Raw genomic sequence first — 27,381 nt, forward strand, 5'->3', positions numbered from 1 at the left:
GTGTGTTTTTGGCTTTGCATCATTCCTGTGTTTGCAGCATTTTGCCGTTTGCGGCGCGTTTGCCCTTGTCGGCCACCGTACGACAGCCACGCTATCATCTATGTAGAATTAGCACCAGTAATGTGACAATCAACATATACTGAACTTTCAGAATTTAGTTCAAACTGGTTATTTTGGGGATCCGGCTTGTCTAATTAAAAAATGCAATCCATGTCCTGCAAGCAATGCTAGGTGACTTGATGTTGGCACACTTCCACGGTGTGGATGGACACAAAACGTTTGATTCTTCAGTACCAAAGATGAAGAGCTGTGCTAGAAAATATCTGCTTGTTTGCTTTACGTTCCAAGGTAAAAGTCAAGAGAAGTCAACTGCAATTTTCAACAAGCAATTTGGAAAGAAACCTCTAATCACAGAGCTTAAAATCCTGTTGTAAGCACTGCTAACAGCATACAGAAGCTACAAATTACACTTTTTAAATAACTGATATGTATTTGGTTTAAATCTGTTCATTTTCAAATTCTGGGTTCATGTTGAAGAATACTTTAATGTTAATTTTAAGTGTATCCTAATACAGTACTGCTGTATATGTACTGCTGTATATGCTGTACACTCCTCTCCACTGACTGTGAAGTAAGTCCTTCACAGTGCAGTTACACTGTAAGAGGGGACAAAATGCTCGGTCTTTGTTCTGTGCAGTGTTAGTTCATGTGTATTGAGCAGAGTGAGTTAAAGTGAAGACACACTGAATCCATCTAAGTTGAAGGATCCTATTCATTTTCTGTGGATCCAGCCATGCAGTGCATGACGGATACGGCACGGCGACTTGAAGGACCAGTCGCCCTAACTGAATTTTCATAATCATGATGCCTTAACTTTATGCAAATGAGTTTGTCCACCATGATGCACCAGGTTCGCAAAAATCATATCAAACTGACAAACTAGGCTAGTGACTGACAGAATGTCACTGATAAAATGGGAATCAAAGTTCAGCTAAAAACATCTATTTCTCACCACAAATGTTTTCAGAAACATGCTTTGGTGTACTGTTCAGCTGTAATACGAGAAAGTTTGTGACCCGGCTGCCATGTTGGAAACGGATGAGTGAAATACCAAGCACCGCCCACCTTGCAGCACATCAGCCACCAGCTGGAGCTTTTAGCGGTCTGATGCGTCCAGATGTGTCCTCGCCAGATTCTGTGTGTCTGCGTCATTAACCAAGGCAAGTTAGTATCTCGTCCTGCTAGTCATGTGTAGCTTTAAGCCAAAACAACAACTCGGATGTGTCCCTCTGCCATGGCTCAGTAAGACAACACTGGGGAAAAGACCACAAGTTTGGAAAACACTCAATTTAGCTCATTCAGACTGCTCAAGCCTTATATTAGCTGTGGTTGAATTTCAGAATGCACTCAGGACATGTGTAGTTGTAGCACAATGCTTCACCGATTGCTTGACTCTCTTTGCATACATATGACACGTTAGTGCAGACAAGACAGAAAATTCAAACATATGCTTTAAATTGATACAACACAATGGTGCAGTGTCCTATCCCCGATTGCAGCAATTAAGCACTTTATATTTGCTACAACTTTAATTTCTGCCTTTGACTGGCTTCTCCATAGCAACATCAGCCGAGGCTAAATGGCCCCACCTCCAAAAATTAATTTTTAATTACAAAGAAAAACAAAACTAATTAACAATTAGTGCATCCACGGGAATGTGTGAAAACTCATTGCGAGTTCTGAGAAAGTTTTCACTGTCCACTGTTGATTGATATATGTATGTTTTCTAATACGCACACACCCTAAACTTTACATATATGTGTGCCCATCGAGCTCCATTCCACAAAACATATTCCTTCTGCTTCTGCAACACCTGTTTGCGGCTCATTCATCATCCATTTGTCATTACTGCCTCTTATGAAAACAGGAACTCTGAACTGTTCGGCAAATCATGACTGAGCAGTTTTCAAGCATCCTTGTTAAACCAATTAATTAATAAGCCTCTGTGATTACAATTATTATATCTTCATAGAACTAATTTCATCATCAACCCTATTAAATTGCATAATCAGACTAACAGAGCGTGAAAGGGGTAGTCTTTCAGCATTATTTCAGAGCTGTGTAATTCCACTGTTGGAGGAAGCCACTGCGTTTCTCAGCTACCCGTGTACAGGACTGCAATATATGAGTAGAGAGATTCAATATGAGTAAAATATAATGAGTAATATAAACCACCTGCACAGATATGTTTACAGCATCATCAGTTGGTGCCTGTAGTAATTAGCGCTGATGGTGTTGAGATGATAAACAAACCTGAGATCTGCCAACACAAAGTTAGCTCATCAAGCCAAGGAAGAAGCTGGAAATTTTTGCTTCAAAGTTCACAAATAATTAGATTTCAGCATAATGCAGCATTGTATTGCTATAGAAATCTCAACTGTTTTGAATATGTTTCATTAAATGAGGCTCCTGGGGCAGAAATGTCTCCGGCTAGCAACTGACTCCATCGTTAAAGGTCCTTAGTTATCAGTCATTTAAAATTTGATTTGCAGATGCTTTAGAGCCCAGCATGAGGGCGATGCTCCTAATGATGCAAATAAGAGGAGTTGGTTAAAAGGTGTTCATGAAAGTAAACTGAAATCTAATGCCCGACTCAGCATTGCACTCACATTTCAATCTGGATCTCTCACCCACACCTGTCAGTGGCAGTACTGCACCCCATCATTTTATTACCATAAATACATTTTAATGTAACATTACACTTTACATGTAGAGCGATTGCACAACTCAGTCATTATTACTGCTTTTGCCCAGATGTATTTTTGTTTTCTAACGATATTACTATGTTTTTTTCTCTATATTGCTATATCTACAGTGTATGTTGTCACTGGTACACTCCTCAGTATAAGATTGCATTATTTTGTCAGCCTCCAGACCAGCCTGACACCAAACATTCATGGTGACAGTTCAATTAATTTCCCTGCGTAAACAATTCATAATTGCAAGAAGATGGATCACTGAGATACTTGCACAGACAAGCTCGCTCCTCTAACTTCTCTTCAGAGTAAATGAGTTTTCATAGCAGGGAAAAGCAGGTGAGGTCTTGTTCATCACGTCTCACCTCACCTCACAGCAGCATCTATACAGTCCCTGCATGTTGTCATATTATTCTAGTTTCTGCAGACCTTTTCTGGCAGCCTCTGTGACCTTACACCCTGCAATCATTGCTGCTGTTCACATATAAATAATGCATCATCAACTTTATGGGCGGAATACACACATTGAGTGTGTTTATGTCCACACTCCCTGGTATGAGTGGTTATGTTTTCTTAAACAAGCATCAAGTCCTGGTTTCAAGAGTGGGTTTAAGAAGTCTGAATAAACAAGTCTGAGCACTCGTACAAACTTGGAGTCGTGGCACGTGAACATAGGCTTGGGCCAATCTGAGTAAACTTATTATGCAATTATGATCTACTCATTGAAATGTCTGTCTGACAGCAGTAACGCCGATAGGATGAAAATAATTTCAGAATGAAAAATAATACATAATAAAAATATATTCAAACGGAATAAGACTGAAAATTGGGAGCATGTGTGTGCGTGTAAACATGTTGGACTCGTACTGTCAGACAGCTCGTATTTCAGAGAGAGAAAGCAGCTGAGCGTAGGCACTTTGAGGATTTTGCCAAATCAGAAGCTGCTCTCATTGGATGGGTTTTCATAACTATTCAATATGGAGAGACAATCAGAAATAATTGCTGTATATTGACGAGACTCTCTGAAACTGCCTGTGCCATCTGACAGATGTTTCTAGACTCAACGTTTTTAAATTTAAGCACTCAGCCAAAATAAAAGTTTTAACAATGTCTACATTAGAAGTCAGTCAGGGTGTTTAAAGAGCCAACTGGAGGCGACGTTTGAATTAAATGAGTGTATGCCAAATAAAAAAAATAAAAAATCTTGGAGCCTATTTAACTTTTTCTTTAAATCTTGTTATGCTGTAACCGCAAAATTGTGCTTTTTTCTTTTATATATTAAAAGAGAGGGTTTTACCACAGAGCTTCACTGCGTTACTACAAAGCACACACTCCGCTGTAAGCCCAGCAGGATAAAATCCAATAAACCCCCACTGGATTCAAGAGGAAAGTTCTAGCAGAGCACAGTTAATTTTTCCTCCAGCACTATTTCAGGGCACTGAATAGAGGGCACGGGACTTTCACTTGTCATGATTTATGGCAAAGTAACAGCCTTGTTAAAGTTATTCCAATTACAGATCCTTTTTACCTGGTCAGGCTTACATCTTCACACCCAGAATGCCTCCTGAAAGCCATTTGGGTCAGAGAAGCCTCCAATAACCACATATCTAAATCAGGAGGAGACTGGCCAGAGCATGAAAGACTCCCTGCCCCCAGTCTTTCGCAGAGAAACACTTCTGAGCACTTCTCACTCTGGACAAATGATATCTAGTCTCCCTCTGCGCTTGCAGCTTTTGAGGAATGTGTAAAGTGTGTCAAGATCACCTTCTCCACTTTATGGTGACCTCAAAAAGCTTTTTGGGAAGTTATGTTTTTTTTTTGTTGTTGTTGTTTTTTTTTTTTTTTTTTTTCAAGTAGCGAGTTTTGACCTTCAAGCAACAAGAAATATACTTATTCAAGTGTACACTATTCAATTTTTCCGCTTTTTTGCTCAGTCACTGTGGGCACTCACTGTGATGGGTCATTAAAATGAAAAGTAATTGTGCCTGGTGCTATGGAAACCTGGACTGATAACACTAAGCTAAAATATCACCTTGAATATGGTCATAAACTCAGCAATCTGTCCAGATAAAAATTGAAGTCAGTGACAGCCTCTGTGTGCTCAACATGTGTGGTTCATCAAACGCCTGCAGCACATTCTGAATATGATTATGTGTTTCTTTTTTTGTTCAACAGGCGAGTGTCCCTTTTTTTTTAATGTGCATGCTTTTCATTTTTCTCATTAGTACCTTTATGACTAAAAGTAATTAAGGTTTCTGTAGTTTATGAATATTTACAACATGGTCTTAATCTGTGCCTTTGGATTCAAAGCCTGCATGGAGGTATTTTCAGAAAGTTTCAGATACAAGATAATTAAACACATGAATCATTTTCTGCAGTTTCTCAGCAGTTGGCCCTGGACTGCAGTGATTATGCAAAGTTATTATGATGCAAATTTCACATAGACTAGAATAATATTAATTTAACATTGGGCCTGGTTCAACTGTCTCTGAGTATGTTGTTTCGTGTTTGAAGGTAATGCAGACACTTCTGAAGGTGATAGCACAGTAATATCCACCCCAGTATGAACTTTCGTAATACATTTTGTATCTCCTAACTCCAACCCCAACTATCACATGTCACACCCCAGCTTTTACCCTAATCTGTTTCTGACCTGAATCCTAAAACTAAGTCCTAACCTCCAAACAGCCCTCTGAAAAAGTAAGGAGTGGTAAATATGCCCTCACCTTCCAAAAATGCCCTCACTTTCCAGAGTGCCCCTTATTTTCCAAAAAAAAAAAAACCTTGCTTTTAAATTCTAAGACTCAAAGTGGAAAGTGCGGCTCAGCTTCCTTAGCCTGAAACTTAAATTGGAAAGCAAGGACCAGCCAAAATGTCAACACTTTCCACAGCGTTAATGCTTTTTTTTAAAACAAATTCTCCTGCTCTTAAATCTTAAAACTCAGATTGGAAATTGGGGACCAGTTGGCCAAAATGTCCTCATTTTCCACACCGTTTTCACTTTTCAAACATATACTTGCACTTATCTTCTCATATACTGATACTACTCACACTGAAATTTGAATTTGAGATTTTAGAAACGGTCAAAATGTCCTGCTCTTCCAGTAATATCCTTGCAGTCCACAATGTCCTTCCTGTCAAGGTCTGTAATTTGGAGGGTGACAACAGGCTAAAATATCCTCACATTCTAAAACAGTCCTAACACTCCCGCACTGTCCTTACTCTCAAGGTCTGCAACTTAAATTGGAAAGTGAGGACCAGTCAAAGTGTTCTTACTTTCCAAATATATCCTGACATTCCACAATGTCCTCACTCCTAAAGTTCAGAACTCAATTTGGAAAGTGCAGTATTTGAATGGTCTTATGAAATACTGGTTGTTTGTTATTTGGTGGCTTTGTTATTGCTCATTACATTCCACTAATGCATTTGCTAGTCTACTTGTCATCCACAAATACCTGAGTAATGTGTGTATTCACAAATGTAGTTCACAAATGGACAAAAATGTAGACCATACAGAGGCTGACAGTGAAAGCTCAGTTAAAGATTTTAAAAACAAATAAAACAAACAAACACAGTAATGTAAAGAAAGTCTTAATAAAGGACAAAATCATTGAAAAACAGAATTAATTGAAGACAAACAGAAATAAAAGCCAACAAGCTGATGCCATCATTTTTCTTACAGTATGTTTCACTTGCTTTGGTAATAAAGAATCCTGTTTACCTCTCAGACATCATCCGTAAGGTCTCATATATTCTGCCTGTGCCAAGCGAATGTATGTATGTACTACATTTTGCAACTTCCATCAAATGGCTGCACTTATCAAGATAAAGTGCTCTGTTCCCTCACTGTGTAGGAGATGTACATCAAGCTGGTGGACATTTAGAAGTACTTTTCTAAAAATAGGGCCCTTACTGAGGATCCATTGGACATGGCTATGCAATCATTCACATTAAACACCTGTCACACACGGCAGAGGGCATCTTTCAGTCTCTTTTTCGAAGGGCCACAACTGTAGATCATTGCATTTTTTTGTGTGTGTGCATTTACCCCTGCTCAAGGCCTGCCTGAAGAAACCTGCCACTGAATAATCTGCCAGTGAATGCAACCTTTTCATTTATAACTGCGAGAGATCAGACGCACAACTGCAGAGAGAACATGACATCTACCATTGAGCCAGAGGCACTCAAGGAGAAAACAGCATCTACTGTAGGTGTTGCTCTCCAAGAAATATCACATGCAGATACTTTTACAGTGCTATAATTCATCAATATGTGATGTGCATGCAGCAGTCACTTCTTGTCCAAAGGCTAAGTTTGACATTTTCTCATTTTATTACTATCAGCACAACAGTTCTGTTGAAGAGACTTAAACCATCCATGATATGACTTTGCTGTTTACCTTATTCATCTCCTCAGACTTTGTTAAGTTGTTCGGATGTTTAAGGTTTTGAACCACGCAGGAATTCTAAGGAATGCAAATACTAGATCAAGTTTATGTTTCTTCAGGGGAATTCTTGGTAATGACAAAACATGACCTCCAAGTCCTGTACTCCTCTGGTGCTTACTTTTCTTCTCACATGGCTTGCCTCTGGTGAACATGAGTGATCTGCTGTTTCCCAGAATGCCTTTCAATAACCTCAAAGAACAGAGTGGGCCATGCAGGTTTTGCTGTAGGTGTGAAATGTACTATATAGGTAACAATGTGTAGCAAAGAAGTCCTACATATAGTTTTTTGTTTGTTTGTTTGTTTGTCCCCCCCGTAAGAAATAACACATCTCCAACACTTTCTGAATTATGTTCCATTGTGTTGAGGCTACTGCAGAATGATACTGACTGACACCAAAGCCAGATGTTTACTTCTGATGTTTTGATATTTTTTGCAAAACCACATTGTAGCTACATTGGGAGAAAGACATGTATAAATAAATGCACAGACAAAGGAGGTAAAGCACCCACGACAGCATTTCACATGACTTAGATGAGTCACTGCCATAAAATTGATGCTATATCTGTCAGCAAAATAAAATTCTGTGAGCACCACCATGCCTGTGTTACCAGGCAATCGTACAGGGAATTCCACAGCAATTTTCAAGGTTAAAGGAATCTGTAAATAATGTATCAAACCATATGTGAGTCATACAGCATGCAAACCCAGTGTACCATCAAGAGGGTACCTTCCAAAGCTGTTGAATATCACCAAATGTAAGACTTTGACATAAGAAGTGTGTAGTTTTTGTGTGGCCTGGACTTCCCACTTAATGGTTATCAGTCATTGCTTACCAAGCATAGCCAAAAACTGACACTCAGTAGTTACCTTGGGACCCACCTCAGTGACTCCAAAGTGAGCAGAACATGTATGTGTTCATGTTTCTGTACATAGCACGCCTCTGCATTGGTGTGTGAGTACGTGCGGGTGCAGCAGACATATTTCTTATGTTTTTTTTTTTATCTCTTTTCATCCTGTTTTATTTAACAACCGTAATTGTCTCATCATTGGTGTATCTTGTTGCTTAATGAACTGATCTAAATGATAATGGCAATGTAATGACACCCCTCAATAAATATTTAATCTAACCACAACATGCTCCGTCACCTTGAGAGGGCCAGCCCAGGAAAAAAAAAAAAAAAAACAAAAAAAACCCTTTCAATTAATGCCGGCCTGGATGAAGCTGATTCTTGTGTACTCATTGACTCTACTATATATTAATTAGCTGTGTGGCTGCATTGTGAGACTTTGTTGACGCCTGCGTAGGCTTGCTTTGAGGAGCACTGTAAGCGTTGTTAGCTCTAATGGTCACATTAGTCATTTTGCAATGATGTCTTGCCTTGTAATAATTACAGTCATTATGCTCTTACACTGTGAAGCTGCAACTTTGAAGGTCACCAAAAATTAGCTCCCTTCCAGCGACACCATACAGCTACAAGGCAAGCCTTTGTTTTGCCAACTAAAGCATGTTTCTCCAAGGGTGATTGGGTATGATACAGTATATTAAATGTGATCGTGTCTGGAGTGAACAGCCTAGACTTGTGGGCATCTACGAGTCTCAGTGTCCTGCCTCCAAATGAAAAAGAGAAACCTTCTGAAGCAGTAGTCGTTGACCTTGTATGGGAGACCCACATTGTGGACACTGTAATAGCCTCAAAGGCATTTCATGAGGAGGATATGGGAAGGAACAATTTCTCTTTTGCTGAACTGGAAAGAGAAAGGTCACTTGGGAGTAAGAACTCAGACAAACTTTGTGACCTCCACTCCCCAAATCCTAATGTCCCATTCACTGTCAATGGTCCAGATCAAGCAGTGCACAACAATGCATTTAAGAGTTTCTAGAGTTAAGGCTGTGAAAGTGCCCAGCAAGGAAAGAATACGGAAAAAAAAAAAAAAAAATATTGAGAGGATGATACAATGCTTGGTGCCAGAAAGCTGTGTAAATATAGCACCAAGATGAAAGTAAGTCGTCATCCACAGATGCTGCTATCTTTCTGATATCTGTTCAAACAGTTTTCAAAGCTGTTTTGATATGCTTTCTTTCAGTGTATCTCATATTGTGCATGTTTGGATTGACACTGGACTTTGTGGATCCCTGCATACTGACAGATGCATCAAAAACTGTTGTGATTTGATGAAATAATGGTACTACAAATCAAGAGGAACTAAGTGATGTTTAATTTATGGATTCCTTATTGTTCTTGCAACCTTTTTATACTTCATTTAAGGTGCATTTCTGCTTTTAATGTCAAAAACCTAACATAATCCCACGTAGAAGGTCATGCCCAACCTGGATGCAGTCATAGATGATGTCAGGCTTAAATATTTTTCACCTTTTGGCTTTAACATTAATATGGGGTGAATAACTTTTGTAATTATGCTCTTGAGAAATATCTGAGACACTGTTTGTGGGACACACAGGTACATTAGTGGGGTAAATTGCTATGAATTTGTCCCGTCCAGGATTAATTACAATCTTTATTCTCTATGAACTGAGACAATTTGTAATTAACATTTGACCCAACTGCTCCTCAACCTTTCAGTGTAACAACTAATTCATGTAAGCTTGTCCCATGTAACCTCATTAGATCATTGAGTATGAGAGAGAGAGAGAGAGAGAGTGTGTGTGTGTGTGTGTGTGTGTGTGTGTGTGTGTGTGTGTGTGTGTGTGTGTGTGTGTGTAAATGCTGGTGTAATTGCTGCTGTAACTCACTAAAAGCTAATCAAGCTTTACAGCCAGAATCCCAACTTTATACTCAAATGACACAGAGGCTACGGTACGTCACGCAAACGTCTGGTTCAACATTTTGGTTCCTCTTGAGAAACACTGTAACACTGTGGTGCAGCGTTACATTGAAACTATGGCTGATTGCAACTTGGATTTTGGTTGAGTAGCTCTTGCCATTGTTTTTGTTGGTTATAACACTGCTGACATCCCAAGGTAATATTGCTTAAAATAAGCTCAACGGGACAACAAACACAAGACACAGACAAACATGCAGGTTGTAAACAAGGTGACAGATTACCTATCATTTTATTTGGACGTATGGTGCAAATAAACCATCAATGTGCAATAACAAGTAACAGCAATGTGGGTCAAAGTTGCATGTTCATGCCACACGTGTACCTTATGATGTGTGTGGGTGTGTGTATGAGCTGGGGGGCTCTGGTGTGTGCTTGTGCACGTTAGGGTATACGATATGTGAGCAATGCACCCTTGTCTGATCTTCAGAATAGTGTTGGTAGAAAATGAAGATTCAGACCCAGACCCTGTCTGCAGGCCTATGTGTTTTTGCAGTAGAGATATAGTCGTTTAAATTATCTGATGATAGCTGCTTGTTTGACAACATGTGTACACAGTTGACAGGAGTAGAGTAAAGGCACCTGTACTCGGTTTACAGCTAAAACACCATTTATATTGAAGGTGCTGCGTGCCATATCTGCTTTTACTGAAAAAATTAGAGCTTCCTATAACATAACTCTGAAGTCACGAAAATTGCCTATTTTCTTAACAACCCACGTATTGGTCCGGCTCCCCTTTAGCACCTGGGAGATAAAATCCTGGCGCCAGCCATGACTTTAATTTTGCTATTCACCTTTGTTTTTCTCTGAATAAATTAGCCTAATCTAAGGAATTGTGTAAAGCCGTTCTGATTCCCTGACCACTGGTGTTTTTTCCCCTGTTGGATTTATTATTACTGATATTACCGTGTTGCATAAAGAAGGGAACAGAAGAAAAGGCCTATGTTTGTTCCAGCATAGTTTTATGACAGCTATGGTGAGTGAGTCCATTGTTATGCTGTAACAAACTGTTCCTCACAAACAAGAATAAATTTAGCATTTAGGTAATCAGTTCAACTCAACAGCTTAGGTTCATTCACAGATGCTATTAAACAAGCAAATATATAATGGATGCATGTATGTATGTACGTACGTTATAATATGCATGCATAGCGACCTAAAGGAATCGAATAAACCAGTCGAGAAGATTATAATCTGGAGTTTTACTTCTTATAAATTAAAATTGAAATTACTTGGGCGATGCCTCTGCCTATTTTAAAACACACCTCTCACTGTTTGACATTGTGCTTCAACTGGGTTCCACCTTTTGATAACATGTTAAATCTCCCCTACAGTAATGTAATGTCTTGCATCTTCTGACATTCAAGTATTATGTCTTACTTTTAATTTGAACCTGATCTTGTGCTTTGTCACAGGTATTGTACTTTTCTTTGTACTCTAACATGAGGGAAAAGTGCACAAAATCAGAGGATAATGACCTTGGCTTTCATTTCTATGCTGAAGAGGTGCTTGTTGTGCAGTTCAAACACTGACACTGGAAGCATCAATAACATGCTGATTCTCTGTTGGTCAGTGGGAGTGTATCATCTCATGCCAGCATTTTTTTCTTCTTTTCTTCTTCAGATTTTCCCAGGAACTCTCAAGTTGAGCGGGTGCATCACATGTGTGGGAAAAAGGAATTAGAAGTCATAAAGAAACTGTCTGATCTGTTATTGCTTTCATACCAATCTTCTCAGATAACCTTAAAAGTACAATAAATAAGATTTGTTGTCATCTCCTAACAAAAAAGATCATGATATATATTCAGGGGATTCATAAAGTTGTTGATCAATAGCAGCGACCGAAGAGCCACTGAGCCAGCTGTTCAGATTTATGGCTTTCATAAAAGGCTTTCTAGTTTCCACTCATGCCATGTCCACAGTAATATAGAATAAAAAAAAGCTGTTTATATGTCAAACAAGTTCCATTCACACTCGTCTTTTCACATAGTTGATGCTGAAACTCAAAAACAATAGGAAAATGCTTAAATCTCTTTGCATTCCTCCTCTTGCAGCTGTCAAAATGTGTTGCATATTACAGCCATCACCTTTGAGTATCAGTACAATGAAACAATTGCTAAGCTTTCTCACTGACACAGTGGCGATTATGCAAATAAAGTACACTGATTTATAGTTGTACAGGTAACATGATGCCTTTCAGCCACGGTGAAGTTTTTCCTCACCTCAAATCCCTGATTTATACTGATTGATCACAAATAACAAAAAGTGTTGACAAAATATATCTCTGCACAATTGCTACTGTACATGAGTACTAAAATCTGTAATGGCCAGAACTAAGAAATAAAAAGTGCATCTATATATTCTTGTTAGTGTGAATACATCTTCAATATTGTAACAAGAGCTCAGGTCCTTTGTGCACAAATACTCATGCACACAAACTGTGCATGCACATACACACAAGCATATCTACTGGCATTCTTTACTACTTAATGGTATACAGCTGCTGCTGTGAGTGGGCAAACAGTGTGGCCACACACACACACACACACACACACACACACATATATATATATATATATATATATATATATTTTTTTTTTTTTTCCCCCTTAGGCAAAAACTGGAATAAATAATGATTTTAAACTTTGATAATCTGTCGTGTATACAATGTCATGATCATTTCTGCAATCTAATACTGTCCAATGTGACAGTGGTGCTGATTTCAAACTATAATAAACTATAATAACGCTATTTTGTGGTCTTATATTAGTTTGCATTACATCCCAGGCACACATATTATAACTACACACAGCTCGCTGATCTCTATTATGAAAATATGTCACCGATGTCACCGTAAAGCTGCTGGCATCCATTAAAGAGTCCTTTAAGCACTGTGAACCTACTACAAACTGAAAGGCCTATGGCATTCCTGAAGGGAATGCTTGATGGTAAAAGTGGTTTCATGTTTTTTAACAAGCAGATGAACAGAGTTTGAACTTTGGCATATTCATTTCTAATTGAGGAACAAGGGGAACGTTTGATCTTTTTGTGACCGAGCTGAAAAAGCGCCATCCTTTAAGGAACACACACAAAAATGGGATTGTGTTACAATATTAAAGACAAAATCACATCAGAAAATGTCTTGTTTTCATCTCACCCTCACTTGTGGAGAGTGTTTTTCTCTCTCTTGATATAGCGATTAGTTGTGAAGCGCTATGCAAACTACAGTGGGCAGGATTCCCCTGGGCAACAAAGCTGTTGTTAATAGCATGCTCAGCACTCATTACTGATGGGGATGAATATTTGAGACACTAACCATCTGGAAAGAATAACTTCAGATTAAAAAAAAAAGGAAACAAACTGTATATGTGGTTGAAGCACATAATAATATCCATTGTATTTTCTGTGCCACTGGAGTCTAGCATTGTTGTGAGTTAAGCAGACTGTATTTGTATTTCAAAGCTGAACAGTATGCCTTGCAGCCAACTCTAGTCAAAGAGAATTACAGTAAAAAACAATGACAAAGACACATCTGTCGTTATCGAAAGCACTGTCCTTTAGGGTGACATGAATATACATATTAAAAAAAAGCAAAAGAATAACTCGGAGTGAAGTGTATGGCATTTGATGCTGTTCACAACTGAGGTGAGAACGGTGCCATTAAAGGATGACACCATGACAGCTGCAGCCGATACAAAAGACTAACCAACTGACTGATGGAGGGATGCAGTTGCTAATGGACTCAGAGAGGTTAGCCTTCTTTGTCAACACAGCCATCACACTTGTCAGTGGCACCTGATAATGAGGGTGGTCAGAGAACAGAGTGGAGAAAAACCCTGTGCAGGATTGTGATTGTGTCTTCTGGCATTTAAGAATATTTGAATGCTCTTACATCTCTGGATTTGTTCAGAATAACCACACTAGTAGAGCTGTTTGTCACTGGGTCCTACTTACAGTCCCAGAGAACAATGTGCACTTCACTTCAATTCAATGTGTATTATTGACAGGTATACAGTATTCATGGTACAACCCCGATTCCAAAAAAGTTGGGATGCTGTGTAAAACATCAATAAAACAGAATGCAAGGAGGTGTTTTTGGAGCATTCCACATCTTTCCCAGTCTTTTGTTGCTTCTGTCCCAACTTCTTTGAAAAGTCTGTTGCTGCATCAAATTCAGAATAAGCAGATATTTACAAAAATCAATAAAGCTGAAGAGGTCAAACTTTAAATATATTGTCTTTGTGCTGTTTTCAAGTGAGTGTATGTCACCCAGGATTAGCAAATTATCATATTCTGTTTTAATAATGTTTTGCACAGTGTCCCAACTTTTTTTTTGGAATCCGTGTTCTAGATTGTTTTCACAATTCAAGTGTTGTTGATGCTCCAGTCTAAATCCCTCATGCTGAAGAAAAATCCATTTATTTTGTGTATGTGTTGTATATTGATGCAGTGCTGGTTTAACACTCAGAGCTGTTTGCATTGCTGCAGTGCCCCTCTCTGGGACAACACAGTATTCACTGTTATTATGACAACACACTCAATATCTCAACAGTGCTACAAAGGAATGTGGAAAAAACAGAAATATTTAAAAAGATAAACCAGCAGCCAATTGAGAACATGTAAATACAGCTGCAATGCATTGTTAATTGTGAGTAGTGATGATACCAATGCAAAACCAGTATAGATTTTAATTAGTTTTCTATAATCTCAACGTCTCATGAAACAATAATCTTTCTTCTTCCTTTCTTTTCTGCTCGTCTGTGTGGTTACACGGTGCTAAATAAGCAGGTGCCATTTATTATTTATATTCTACTGGATGTATGGAGGAGCAACATCTGGCCACATCAACACTTATAATTCATCTGGACACTGATTAGAATTTCACCAAGAGCAAACTGCATGACAAATTGAAACTATGTTAAACAATTAATTAACAGAGAATAAACAGGTGTTTGTTGACAAAAAAAAGAGATGACACTTGTCCACACGTGCACACACTGTTCTCATTCTGCATGCACAGCACATCCACACAAGCTTGGATGCATCTGAGCACACAAAATAGCGCGCGCACACACACACACACACACACACACACACACACACACACTTGAATATACACACAAACACAATCTTTTATGGAAGCTGAAAAGATGATTTGCAACATGCTAGTGTCACCGCATACACACTGCTCACAGCTTCTACTTACAACCCACACAATAATAAAAAAGACAATGATGCGACAGGGCTCACGCTGTGTCTTTTGCGTCCTATTTACAATTAGCCAACTGGCAGATCAGCAAACCAAAGCTGTTATTTTCAGAGCTGGGCTCCTGTGCATCATCACCAAGGACAGAGTGTGATGGCATCTGACAAAACAGCCAGTGAGACAAGCCTCATATTTTCAAACAGTCGCTGTAATTAAAGACAAAATCTGCCATTAGCTGTGTGTTCTCTCCAAACTCCTCCTGACATGCAGAGGAGGTGGATGGAAAACGTTCTTTTTCTGCAGTTCCTCCACCCCATTCTCCCTTTTTTCCCCTCCTTTCCTCAGTTCTTATTGTCATGGTAAAGGAGCAAACAAAACAGATAGTAAAGCTAAAAAAAAAAAGTCAAACAAGCAAGTCAAGCCCCTGCACTCTTGGCTCGCCTGCGGATCTCCATCCATCTAATGTTGACTTCACGTTGGGCCGTCCTTGAACAGAACATAAGGTGCAATAGGCTCAGCCCACCGGTGTGTTTATTATTATCTTTGATATGGAATGTAATTAATGTGCGAGTGCATTGTGACCTTCTAGGACTTGTAATAAAAGCCTCCCTGCATGGGGTCTAAGATGTGAAAGGTTTTATGCAAGATTAAACAGATTTTGATGTCATGGCTGCTAATGAGGGTGACACTGGCTGCATACTTTTAAAGGAAGCTAACACTGAATCTATTCTTATCACTAAAATGGCCATTGATCTCCTTTGTTGTCTCTCTTCAAGGCAAATCAATGTGCCACAGTTGGACAAAATGTCGCAATATATTCCCAGATGGCCTGTATTCCTTTAAAACATTGCATAAAATCTGGAAAAGAAAGTCAAGCAGGTCACAAAAAGAGGCCCAAGTGTTTGAAAAGTGGCAGATCCTCACCGAGCTTATTATTAAGCTGCAAGTGCTTCAGTGATTTCGACCCAGAGGAAAAAAGACATTTCAGTCTTCATCTTTTCAATCAGCATAACCAGGAACGAGTCCAGAGAAACATTCATGTGGTGGCAAGAGGATGGCGTGGAGACATTAAGAGGTGGCAGACATATGTTAATCACATATATCAATACTTGCATGGAAAAGCCCCCACCTGAAGATATTAGATAGATTAAGTAGACAGAAATGTGGCCAGAACACATCATTAAATTATATGCATTAATTTACATTTACATATGCTCTGTGAAACCACACATTCAGTGTTACCTACTATCCAAGATATCCAGTGTTAATCCATTATACAGGGCCTAGCCTATGGGGAGCATTGTCTCAGTTCAATCTAGATAGATAGATAGATAGATAGATAGATAGATAGATAGATAGATAGATAGATAGATAGATAGATAGATAGATAGATAGATAGATAGTCAGCCACTGAGCACAACACTGTGTACATGTGAGGGTTGCAGGAGCTGATTGAAGGTTGAAACGTGGCCTCACAGCCACAAAAGACCCAAGAGGGAAGAAGAGCCAACCCTCTGAAAAGGGCTTTTGAATGTGAGTAAACTCATCTTTATTCTCCAGTCCATTATCAGACTGACTTCAATGAAAACTATTGCTCACCACACTGGCGCACAACCTCCACCACCTGCATTTTAGCTGCTTGACAGTGTCACCTGCATTTTCTCATTATGATGAATAAACAGACCCGCTGAGAGTTAACAATGTCTGCTCTCAGTGCACAAGGCTCCTTGGTGCCAAAACACTGGTAAGGGGCATCAATGTGCTGAATGAGATACAGCACTCACTTCGGCAGCCTCCTGACGGTTACAATAGTCCAACTCCCTGCACTTCTCGCTATAGTTTACCTTTACTTCATGCATTCCTCATTTATGGTAAATATTTCACTGACTGGCCGACTGCAGTGCCAAAGTTGTAACTAAAGGAGATGCCTATAGTTAGTGACACGGGAGCTGCCACAGAGCAAAGCCTCCCTCCGGTAAAAGCAGCCTGACTGCCAGCCTGCCAGAGCCAGCACATGACATATCGCGGCAGGGAGAGGTGTGAGACACTGGGCCCTGTGAGCCGGAAGAGCTGGAGCTGACCCAAGTTAGACGGCTCATCCCTGAGTGGGAGGAAGATTGGTTTACACAGTGTCGGATAGCATGATGTTACATGACATGCCCAAAACTAATGGGACCATCATAAAACAAAAGCAAAATTTGGATAAGACCAGGTTCAAAATACTGTGATTCAGTGGTAGAAAAGCAATATTTATTTTGGACACTTTGTCTGTCTGGGGTTTAAAAATGTGAATAGAATTTTGCTGAAAAAACAAAGCAGATATAACAGCATCAACAAAGGTGAGAATTCCCAAGTAAAACTTTAAGCTCACCATTGCAAATACATTTTCACACAGGTTTGACCTACAGGATTGGTGCTATTGGCGGATTATCCTGTCCCCAGTGCACCGAGGTGAATGCTAAAGCAGACTGGCACAGCACAGCTCAGGATTCATGAAGTAGTGAGAAAAGGTCCTGTATGACAGCAAGTGCGGAAGGACACCTGTCAAAGTTGTATGCTATCGGGAATATACAGCTATTGATTTGCCAGCACACACTGTGAAGGAGCTTTGTAGCGTGGAGGGCAGTCAAAGGCATGGACAGATACAGCCACTGTTAGCCTGGAACTCTCCTGAGGATTGACCAGGATTGTAGAAGAGGACGACACAATGGAGTCAGGCCTGGTGGAGTCATGAGCTAAAGACTAAATGGGGGTCAAAACAAAAAGAAAGACCAGAGAAAGTCAGGTTTTATTCCACTCTGGAAATGTTAACATTTTAGATTTTTTTAGCAGTTTGCTTTTGAATGAAAAAATCTAAATTCATACAGTGAACTTACTTTTGTTGTACTAGTTTCAAGGGAAACTAAACAAAAAATAAGGCAGCAACACAGACGCCATGCAGAGTCTGAAATAAGGTGCATACAAGACCTTCGAATTCTTATTTTAATTTTGAATCAGGACTTTTAACAAATTCAAAACTGTCATACAAAGTAAAGACTAAACACTCCAGACTGGGAATCCACAGTGTGCCTCTTTTAATTGCTGTGGGTTAAACTCCTGCATCTACTTAACCATCTGTCAGGTTTCACCAGGACTGCCACTGACATTTAAAAACACCCTGTTTACTTTGCTACTTACACAAGAGCACTGTCCCTTGTGTTAACAAACTAGGTTGAGCAGATATGTGAAAAAATACTGGTGTATTTCCAACACAAAAGGTTCAATGGTTAAGAGTCTGCAGTACTTAGAGGCACACTCATGGGTATTTGAGCGGCTTTAGACTGAAAAACCTCTCATGCTCATGCCAATCATATTGTGCAGGTTTTTCCTTATATAACTGAAATCAGAGTCTGATTTGCACCAAATAATTTTGAATTGTTATATGATCACCATAGTATCAGATTACATACTGTACTATTACTCCACATAATAACTGTGCAATAAAATACAGGTATTTCTCACCTATAAAGGTTAATATGTAGATGTATTTTATAGCAATTCATGTATGAAATTATGCATTTGTTTCTGAAATGTCCTGTTTTTCTCACTGTGCTATTGTTTTTCTTATTTATATTATCATTTATTTAAATTGAAATCTTGAGAAACATTTTTACATCTACTCAGGTCTAACATAAAAATAGGTCCATCAGATAATTACTTTACTTTGTGAGATGTGACCAACACAATAGAGTACAGGTTAAACGAAAATGCATCTTTTTCAGTAGAATATTACACTGCGCGCGCACACACACACACACACACACACACACACACACACACACACACACACACACACACACACACACACACACACACACACACTCTCTCACCTTGCTGATCATGTGGCATCGGGTGTCATTACTCTCAGCATCTCAAGATGCCCTCAGGTCAGCTGCAACAATCTGTTTATGTCTCTGGACTCTGTGTGTGTGTGTGTGTGTGTGTGTGTGTGTGTGTGTGTGTGTGTGTGTGTGTGTGTGTGTGTGTGTGTGTGTGAAAGAGAAATAGAGAGATGGCTGAGAGACGGTGAGTAATGGAGGGGAGAGAGAGAGAAAGAATAATGAAAACTGTCAGTCCACAGAGGGTACCACATGACTCTCCTACAGTAACACTCTGCCCTGATTCTAACACTCCTAACACTTGCAGTGACTCTGACATTCAGGCATTCAGCTCTAAAAATTATAGAGTGAAGTGCTCCAAATATTTTCTCTGACTATTAAATCAACCCTGTCAATCTTTCTTTCCAACAGCAGATCTGTCTTTCAAATGTTCCATTGCATTCTGTTCTGTTGTACTCTTTATTTTTACATTTTTGGCAGCACAGGGATCAAATTGTTGATGAATTCAATAACCAGTGTATCAAGTCTATATATGTTCTGGTACAGTTGTATGGAGATGATGGAGAAGATGGAGGCAACATTATTCATGTTGACTGCATGGTTTCATTTCATGTTCAGTTTTATTGCTGTAGCTGTCAATAGTTAAATGTTTATGTTTAAACTGTAATAATTGAAACTAGGATCACAACAGTTCAAAGATCTGAGATGTTGGACAACAGCCCATAATAATGAAATCTCTGCTGAGGTCATTTTCACACTTATCTTTTTTCTCAACATACCTGCAAAACCGCTGTGTCACATCATTTGCAAGGGCAATTTGGGGGGCAACATTTGGTTTGGATATCCAGTGTAAAGAAAAATTGTGCACTGGAGTTTGGTGTTGTTTGTGTGCTATTCTCACTTGGCCTAAGGGTGGCAGTGTTGATTTACCATATAGCTGCTCGCTGCTGAAGTCACTCTCCTCTCTTCTGACTGCTGTATTACCATAAATGAGAGATCACGTTTGACATAAAGTCGTAATTCACTCATGTAGACAAGATGGGGGAAACCATATCTTTACAGAGAGCCTAAAACCAGTTTCCCTAAGATTTTGAATTAGAAAAATATAAAATAATTTGATTATCTTAACAACAAAGGGACCTTTTGTCCCCTTTTGGAGGGGTTGTGGGGCAATGTTCATAAGAGCATCTCTCCAAATAATGTCATTTCACTCTTCTGGACAGTTGTATGACTTTGCACAGAGGTACGCAGCGGTATCCAGGTAGCACAGTAGGCTCTTGAAGCAGCTCGAGCCAGCACACAGCAGGGGGCAAGCCAGCGCCTGGAATAAACTGCTGCTCGTGGGTAGAATATACTGTAGGAAAAATCTGTGTCTGTGTGTTAAAGCATATTATGAATACCAGCATGTGTGTATTTGTTGAGTGATTTGGGATAATATGCTTTCAGAACTGCCCCACTAAACCCAGTCCAATCAGCCCGGCTTTTCCCTTGAATTAACCAATTCCTTTAACAAGCCATTGAATGCTGATCAAACTTTTATAGCTCCCCTAATTTATAAATCTCTGGTCAAGTTTTACCAAGACACAAACAAGAGAGAGGCTCACATGCATCACTATGTCCGTTACGCAGCCCTGCTGCTTCACAAATCAAATTTTCATAGAATATCACCTTTAGGAAGGAGGAGATTTCTGGCACTGTGTTTCCTCTGTGCCAGCGTGTGAGAATCTTCCTGCCGAGTGATTTTCAAATTTTCGGCGTCACATCTGTGACTCTGTACTGCCAGTAAATGATGAACTGAATTTTGCATGAGCACGCTTATGTAAGTTGGAGCTGGGGAGTGAGTGAGAGCGAGGCAGACAGAAAGTTAAGGCGATATTTTCCTTCAAAAAAAAAAAAAAGAATCAAAATTAATTAAAAAGATATCATCTCCCTACATGCCTCAATGGAAATGCTGGAGCTAATTCAAACACCTTCCAAGTGTTGACCTTAAATTCTGCTCATAGTAACAAACTGTGATAAATTTTTTAAGCGAAACATCAAATAAGGCCTATGAAGACTTGCTCGTTTTGAAAACAGTGATGCTAAGGACTTACAGTGTTGTGCACAATCTGCTGACCCAGCTGGTGGCTCTCCTACAAGCTGATAACAAACGATCATATGACTTTTTGACTTTGTTGAAGTAAAATGGCCAATATAACTTTGACTTAGTAAGACATGAATATTGCAAAGCAACGCTCTGAACAAGGACACCAAATAAAAGCTGCACAGCCCATCTGCTGCAATGACGTACAGTATGGCGAGCCAAGACGACGTACTGTAAGCTCTCCCATTGGCTTTGTGTCTCACTACGCTCCTATCTTCGCCTTTTGTAATGGTAATCAAAGATTCGTTCTGAGGAGACACTGGCAACTTTCAGCGAATTGTTTGAAAAGTGAAATTTCAAAGGACTTGTACAGAGCAGCTGTAATGAGTCCAAAGTTGGAGATGAGTGCTGTAGAACAATGTCTTTTCTCTATCGCCTTTTCTCTTCCCCTCTCTGTCAGGGCACCCTTCTTAATCACCCTTCAACACAGCAGACCTGCCATTCCCACTGCACACCTCTGCAGGCTGCCAACTCTCATGGCCCCCACCTTTTTTATTCACTCTTTGATGTATTCTTCAGAAATCAGGCATACCTTGAGTGCAGGAGAGTAGTGTGAAAGAGCCTTCCACTCCTCCTTCACTGTCTCCTGTGTGATTAATTCACAAGTCCAAAACAGTAGCTTCCTCTGACACTAATTTCCTATGTAACATGACATCTCTGAAGTTGGCAGGGCGAGTAGGTCCAAGGATGCCTGAATGCTGAATTCTTTCCTGTAATAAATCATTAGCCATTAGGGACCTAAATGCCCTAAATGACTTAAACAAATGAACTTGTCTGCTTTAATAAGACCTCCCATTACCTGAATACAGTGTGTTCTGTTTAAAGGCAAGTAATAAAAAAGTTATGTGGTGGCGAAGTATTGTGTCCAGAGAGTTGGCACTAAGAATAATATATATATATATATATATATATATATATATATATATATATCTATTTTTTTTTTTTTTTTTTTTTCATTTCTCAAAAGAGGACAAGCAGTTTTGAGGCATATTTCCAGAAACAGTGTTTATCTACAAGACCCTGGGTGGGCTTTTCCCATGACAGGACCCAGCATTGCCCAGGTAATGATTTTGTGTGTGTACTGACTGTAGAACATCACACTATATATACTATGAATGTTGATATCAGACCTTTCCCCCTTTTCTCAACAAGTCCACATAGTGTTAGCTGTCTGTGATTGAACTTCATATTCTAATTGGAAAAAGTAAGCTGTTAGCATTTCTATTGTCAAGCTCCTGCATCTTTAGTGCTGTGTTTGTCCCACAATATAGGACGGAGCTCACAGCACATAGTCCTGTAACCTCAGCACACCGTAATTCAAATCACAACACACAACAGCATGACACACAGCAGGAATCTACTGCTAATTACAGTAACTCACTAAGTAATACTGTAGGGGCTTGACTCCTGACCCTTGATACAAAAGGGCTGATGGAGTCAAAACTCTTAATCCTGCCAATATCTTTTTGAGGTACTTAAACAGAATAAGGACTCTTCTCGGTTCATTTCAGTCGCGCTATTGGAGAACTCTAAATGTACAAGATAGAGGCACTTTCTGTTCTTTGTGATTTTGACAGACGGCATTCTCAGCCCCAAAAGGTACAAGATGCTTTTCAGAGAACTGAAAAGACAGTTGAATTGTGGCACAGAGGCAGCTGTAGCATAAAACTGATCAGAAATTACACAGTTTTGAATAGGTGTCTAAATATGACAAATACACAGTTCAATGAAGTAAGCGTTGAGGTCATGATGAATTAGGGAAATGTCTTAATTAACATACCCACTTTAGGGTTAAGTAGGTAGATAGGGAAGTCGCAAAAGCGTTGAAACTGAATATATTCTTACTGGCAAAGTGTTTCATTTGTTTTGTGTCAAAATGGGTAATCCAACAATGCAATCAACTCAACAACTTTCAGCTGTTTCCTGCAGATTAGTTGTACAGAAACATAAATTCTAGGAGACGGGGTTCATTTGTGAGTGAACTGTGAAAGGTGTTGCTTATTAATTTGGGGCAAATGTTCATTGATTGGACAACTGGACAAAAATAACATTCAGTACTTTGAGATTAAAGATGAGAAAAAAGAGCCTATGTTGTCTCTACAAATCTATTTTTACTCCATACTTAAATTGAAATGTTAGATTTATTTCCCCCTCTAATATCAGTGATGGGTGCTTCATTTTCTTTTAACTGTTAAATACTGTGTCTTTACAGCGGATCTCCACTGACTGTTTTAAGTATTCACTATCAATAGCCTCTTATCTGTGCAGCGCTGTCTGAATGACAGCTATCATAACTTGAAAAAGAAAAACTTTCTATCTAAAAAGAGACGTGGTGGCAAAAACTTTTGTCTTTGGTGTTCATGGCTCTATTCAATTGAATTAATAAAATCAACTGGCAACCATGCATTACACTATTAGTGCTGACTGAACTCACATAACAGGATATAGGGTTTGATTCAAAGGTGCAAATGCCTAGTCTATCATGCTGTAAGTGAAAAGATTAATTAAACAGTTCATGAATCCTGTGAGTTACAGCTGGTCTATTCAATGGTAGAATATCAGGTGTATCCTGCTGGGTGTTTAAGTGGATGGCTTTCTTCTGTACATGCACAGATCTACTCATACAGGAGTAGATAGATCACGGTTTATCAGCAGGTACCACAAATGACCTGGTATTCCTGTGTGAGTACAGAGTCATAATGCACATGTGTTTGTCCATTTATGTTTCTAAATATGTAATCATAGATAGAACATTAAATGTAAAATTGCAGGAACCAAACTGTTGCTATCATTAAAAAAAAAAAAAAAAAAATGTACGTGTGAGAGGAAAGTCCCTCAATTATTCATAATATAACCCTATTAAAGTATAAAAAGATTTAAGAAAATAGAACAGGTCATGTTTCCCTTTGGAGCTGTTTTTAATTAAGCACTGACCATGATTTAATGGCATAGTGCTTCTGCATTCTTTAGCTTAAGGCTGACATTTGCCTTACTGGCTTTTAAACTACATAGCTTTTTTTGGAAGAAATTACATAATCTCGTAAATGTTCATGACCTGGTAACTATGGTGATGGCCCTGGAGGAGCTGTCGACTTCTCTGGACGGAGTGACCCCCCCCAAAAAAGCAAAGACAGTGAATGGAGAGAGTGGATGAGCAGAGGAAGTGAATGTGAGTGTCCTGAATTCAGTATGAGAAAAGAAATGCACAGCAAAGACCAGAGAGCAGGAAAATAATGATAATAAGGTCAGTGGATAAATGTTATTGTTGCATGACGTCAGCTCTCTGCTCGCTTTCAATGGGCTCCAGCTAAACCTGGAGCACAGTGCTGCACACAGACTGTATAAAACATGGACCTAGTCTCCATGACGTCCTCCATAGGTTTCTGAATCCACCAAACTCCCAGATAATTCAAATTTGGGCAAAGAGGTGGAACTGGGGTAAGACAAATGAAGCCTGCTTGCTGAAACCGAGCAGTCACTCAAAGTAGCCATGTCCATAATCATGCATAATGTTAAGCCCTAATATAATTTAGTGTGCTATATAAAGATTCTCCCCAGTACAGCTTTCGTGAAAGGCACTTTTGGCACTTCATTTTTCAGCCGTGAGGTTCTCGCTTGGTACTATACTTCTCCTGCCCTCAGACATTGCCACAAGCTCCAGCTCCAGCCGCCCCAGTCCAGTGCCACAAAGATCCAGTCGCTCAACATAAAGCTCAGCTATACAAAATGCATGAGCAAATCAGGGATGGAAGAGGCCTGATACATGAAGTAAGTAAGAAAAAGTGCTGTTTTTTCTTTGCAGTACTACAAAACCACGGCCAACTACAATATGTATGTGTTGTGGAAATAAGGTCATGACATATAACTAGGGTTATTAGCAGACTTTCTTTGATTGATTCCATTTGCATTTGTATTCCTGCCAGGAGTTCACTTAAAAACTTTTTTTTCAACAGGGATGAGTGAGGAATATTGATGATGCTGCAAAACCTGCTTTCATTTTGTTTTATTATGACTCTTGCTTCTGGGCAAAACTTGTGGCAAGCAAGGATGAAATGGTGGAGGTGGTGTTTGGGGAGAACGGATGTTGCAGGATGACTTGCAATGCCCCATGGCCAGTAATCAGTCATCAGCATATCAAAACACTTCAATTACCAGAAGGAATGGATTCTGCCCATCCTGTTTTACGGGGGCCTATTCCATGTAAAAACACAGCAGTCCCATGTTATCCTACAATGCGGCACTGAACTCTTTAACTTCATTTAAAAGTAGTATTAAAAGAGATTATTAGATGTTAGGATGTCACTGCTAATAATTGGCTCCAGCCACAAATGTGAAATTCATTAAGCAAATCTTCCACCACTCCTCTAAATGCAGATCCTTTTGATAAAGCCGTAGGGCCTGATTGCTATCAGACATAATTAAACTGATAATTGTGATTGCAAAAAATCCTCTTTGGGCTGTAATTACAACGCAAAAACATTGGATGTTCTTGCTGGTCTTTTTTACAGGCAAATTGCATTAATATAAGTACATTTGTACAATATAGAGAGCAGATTGTTATTATTTTGACATTCGCACACTTTCTGGCTCTCTACTCCAGCATGTTGTTGAAGTTACCAACTCTTAGCTCTACTGTAGCTTGAGGTGGTTTCCATCTATACTGGGTGGACAGTGTAGCAACTGTTTCCCTGCTGTACTGTCCAAAAATCGGAGTGCTATGTATAAAAAGGGCTGCATTTTGTCCACATTTAGTGTCTGATTTTGCTTATGTAAGTGCCAATAATAAGTTGCAAGTTTGTCAACCTTTGTCAGAGAATTGGTGTTGGTTAAAGGTCTAAGTGCAGGTCAGCTTGCCACAGCCAAAAGTTTGTCTCAGATTATCTGTTTAGATCATTTCCATGTTAAGTTCAATGTAGTGATAGTTTGATTGGGAAGATAACAAGTTTTTACAAGGCTGTTTATTCAAGGAAGCACTTACTCTATTATAATGGTAATACGGTTGTGATCTGCTATTGATTGTAAATGATATGCAACAATGGTGTTATTGTCTTGATGTCTAGAGAGATGATAATGTCTGCTATCTAAATATATCATCACTTGTTGGCACCATCTGAATTTCTGTTCCTCTGCAGTCTCAGGTCTCAGTAGAGAAACTAATGCATGCTTGTTTTGGGGTTCGGGGAGTTGCTGTCAATCCAGTGGCATCAAACCACTGGTGACGTTCTGACAAGCGATCACTGGAAAATGCAGTAAAACAGTGACAGCAATATCAGTAAAGGTGTCACCAAAATAAAGAAAACAAAAACATCATTGATCGTCACCTTTAGGAAAAGTTGTTTGGAATGAGCTTGAAAGTGCTGAGGTGCAGCTAAGTACAGTTTTTTCTCATTGATTTACTATAATTTTGGTGTGTTGTGGGTCAGTTTAAGGTAGGGAAACACTCTGGACATTTTGACTGTGGGAGAGAACGTACACTGACAAGGAGAAAACATGCAAGCAAAGTGGTATGGTAATGCTATGGATTACATTTATGTTTACTGGTATGTAATTGAAGTACATTGCTGATGCTTGAATGCCCTCAAGATACTCTTTCACAGCTTCAAGTGAGCAGCACTCAAGCACTTCAGTGTGTGAGCTTGGTATTGCCGAAATAAATCCAATCGTTTTTGTTGTTTTTCATTCATATGAATCTACAATAAAGATCATTTAAAGCAATATCAACCATTCTTGCAACAACGATTCTCAGCATTTAAGTTCTGACATTTTTTTTAATTTTTGGCGAGAAAAACCATTATCAGCTCCAATGAAGGCTTTACTTGTCAAAATGTGTCAGTGCTGTGTGCCACACTGAAACAGATCATTTTTCTCTCAAATGTATGACCTCACTCTCTTTAAAGTATTGAAATTAGATTTCTATTTCCAACTTCCCTGTTAGCTTTGCCAAAATGTCACTGAGTCCCTAAAACTGCACCATGCTTGCATGGAGAAAAGCTGATAATAGCTAAAGCCACTTATTCCAGTGTTCGTGTCTGTGAGCACATTTACAGTATTAGATAGATAGATAGATAGATAGATAGATAGATAGATAGATAGATAGATAGATAGATAGAT

The sequence above is a fragment of the Chaetodon trifascialis genome, chromosome 4, assembly GCF_039877785.1.
Source record: "Chaetodon trifascialis isolate fChaTrf1 chromosome 4, fChaTrf1.hap1, whole genome shotgun sequence".
NCBI classification, from domain to species: Eukaryota; Metazoa; Chordata; class Actinopteri; order Chaetodontiformes; family Chaetodontidae; genus Chaetodon; species Chaetodon trifascialis.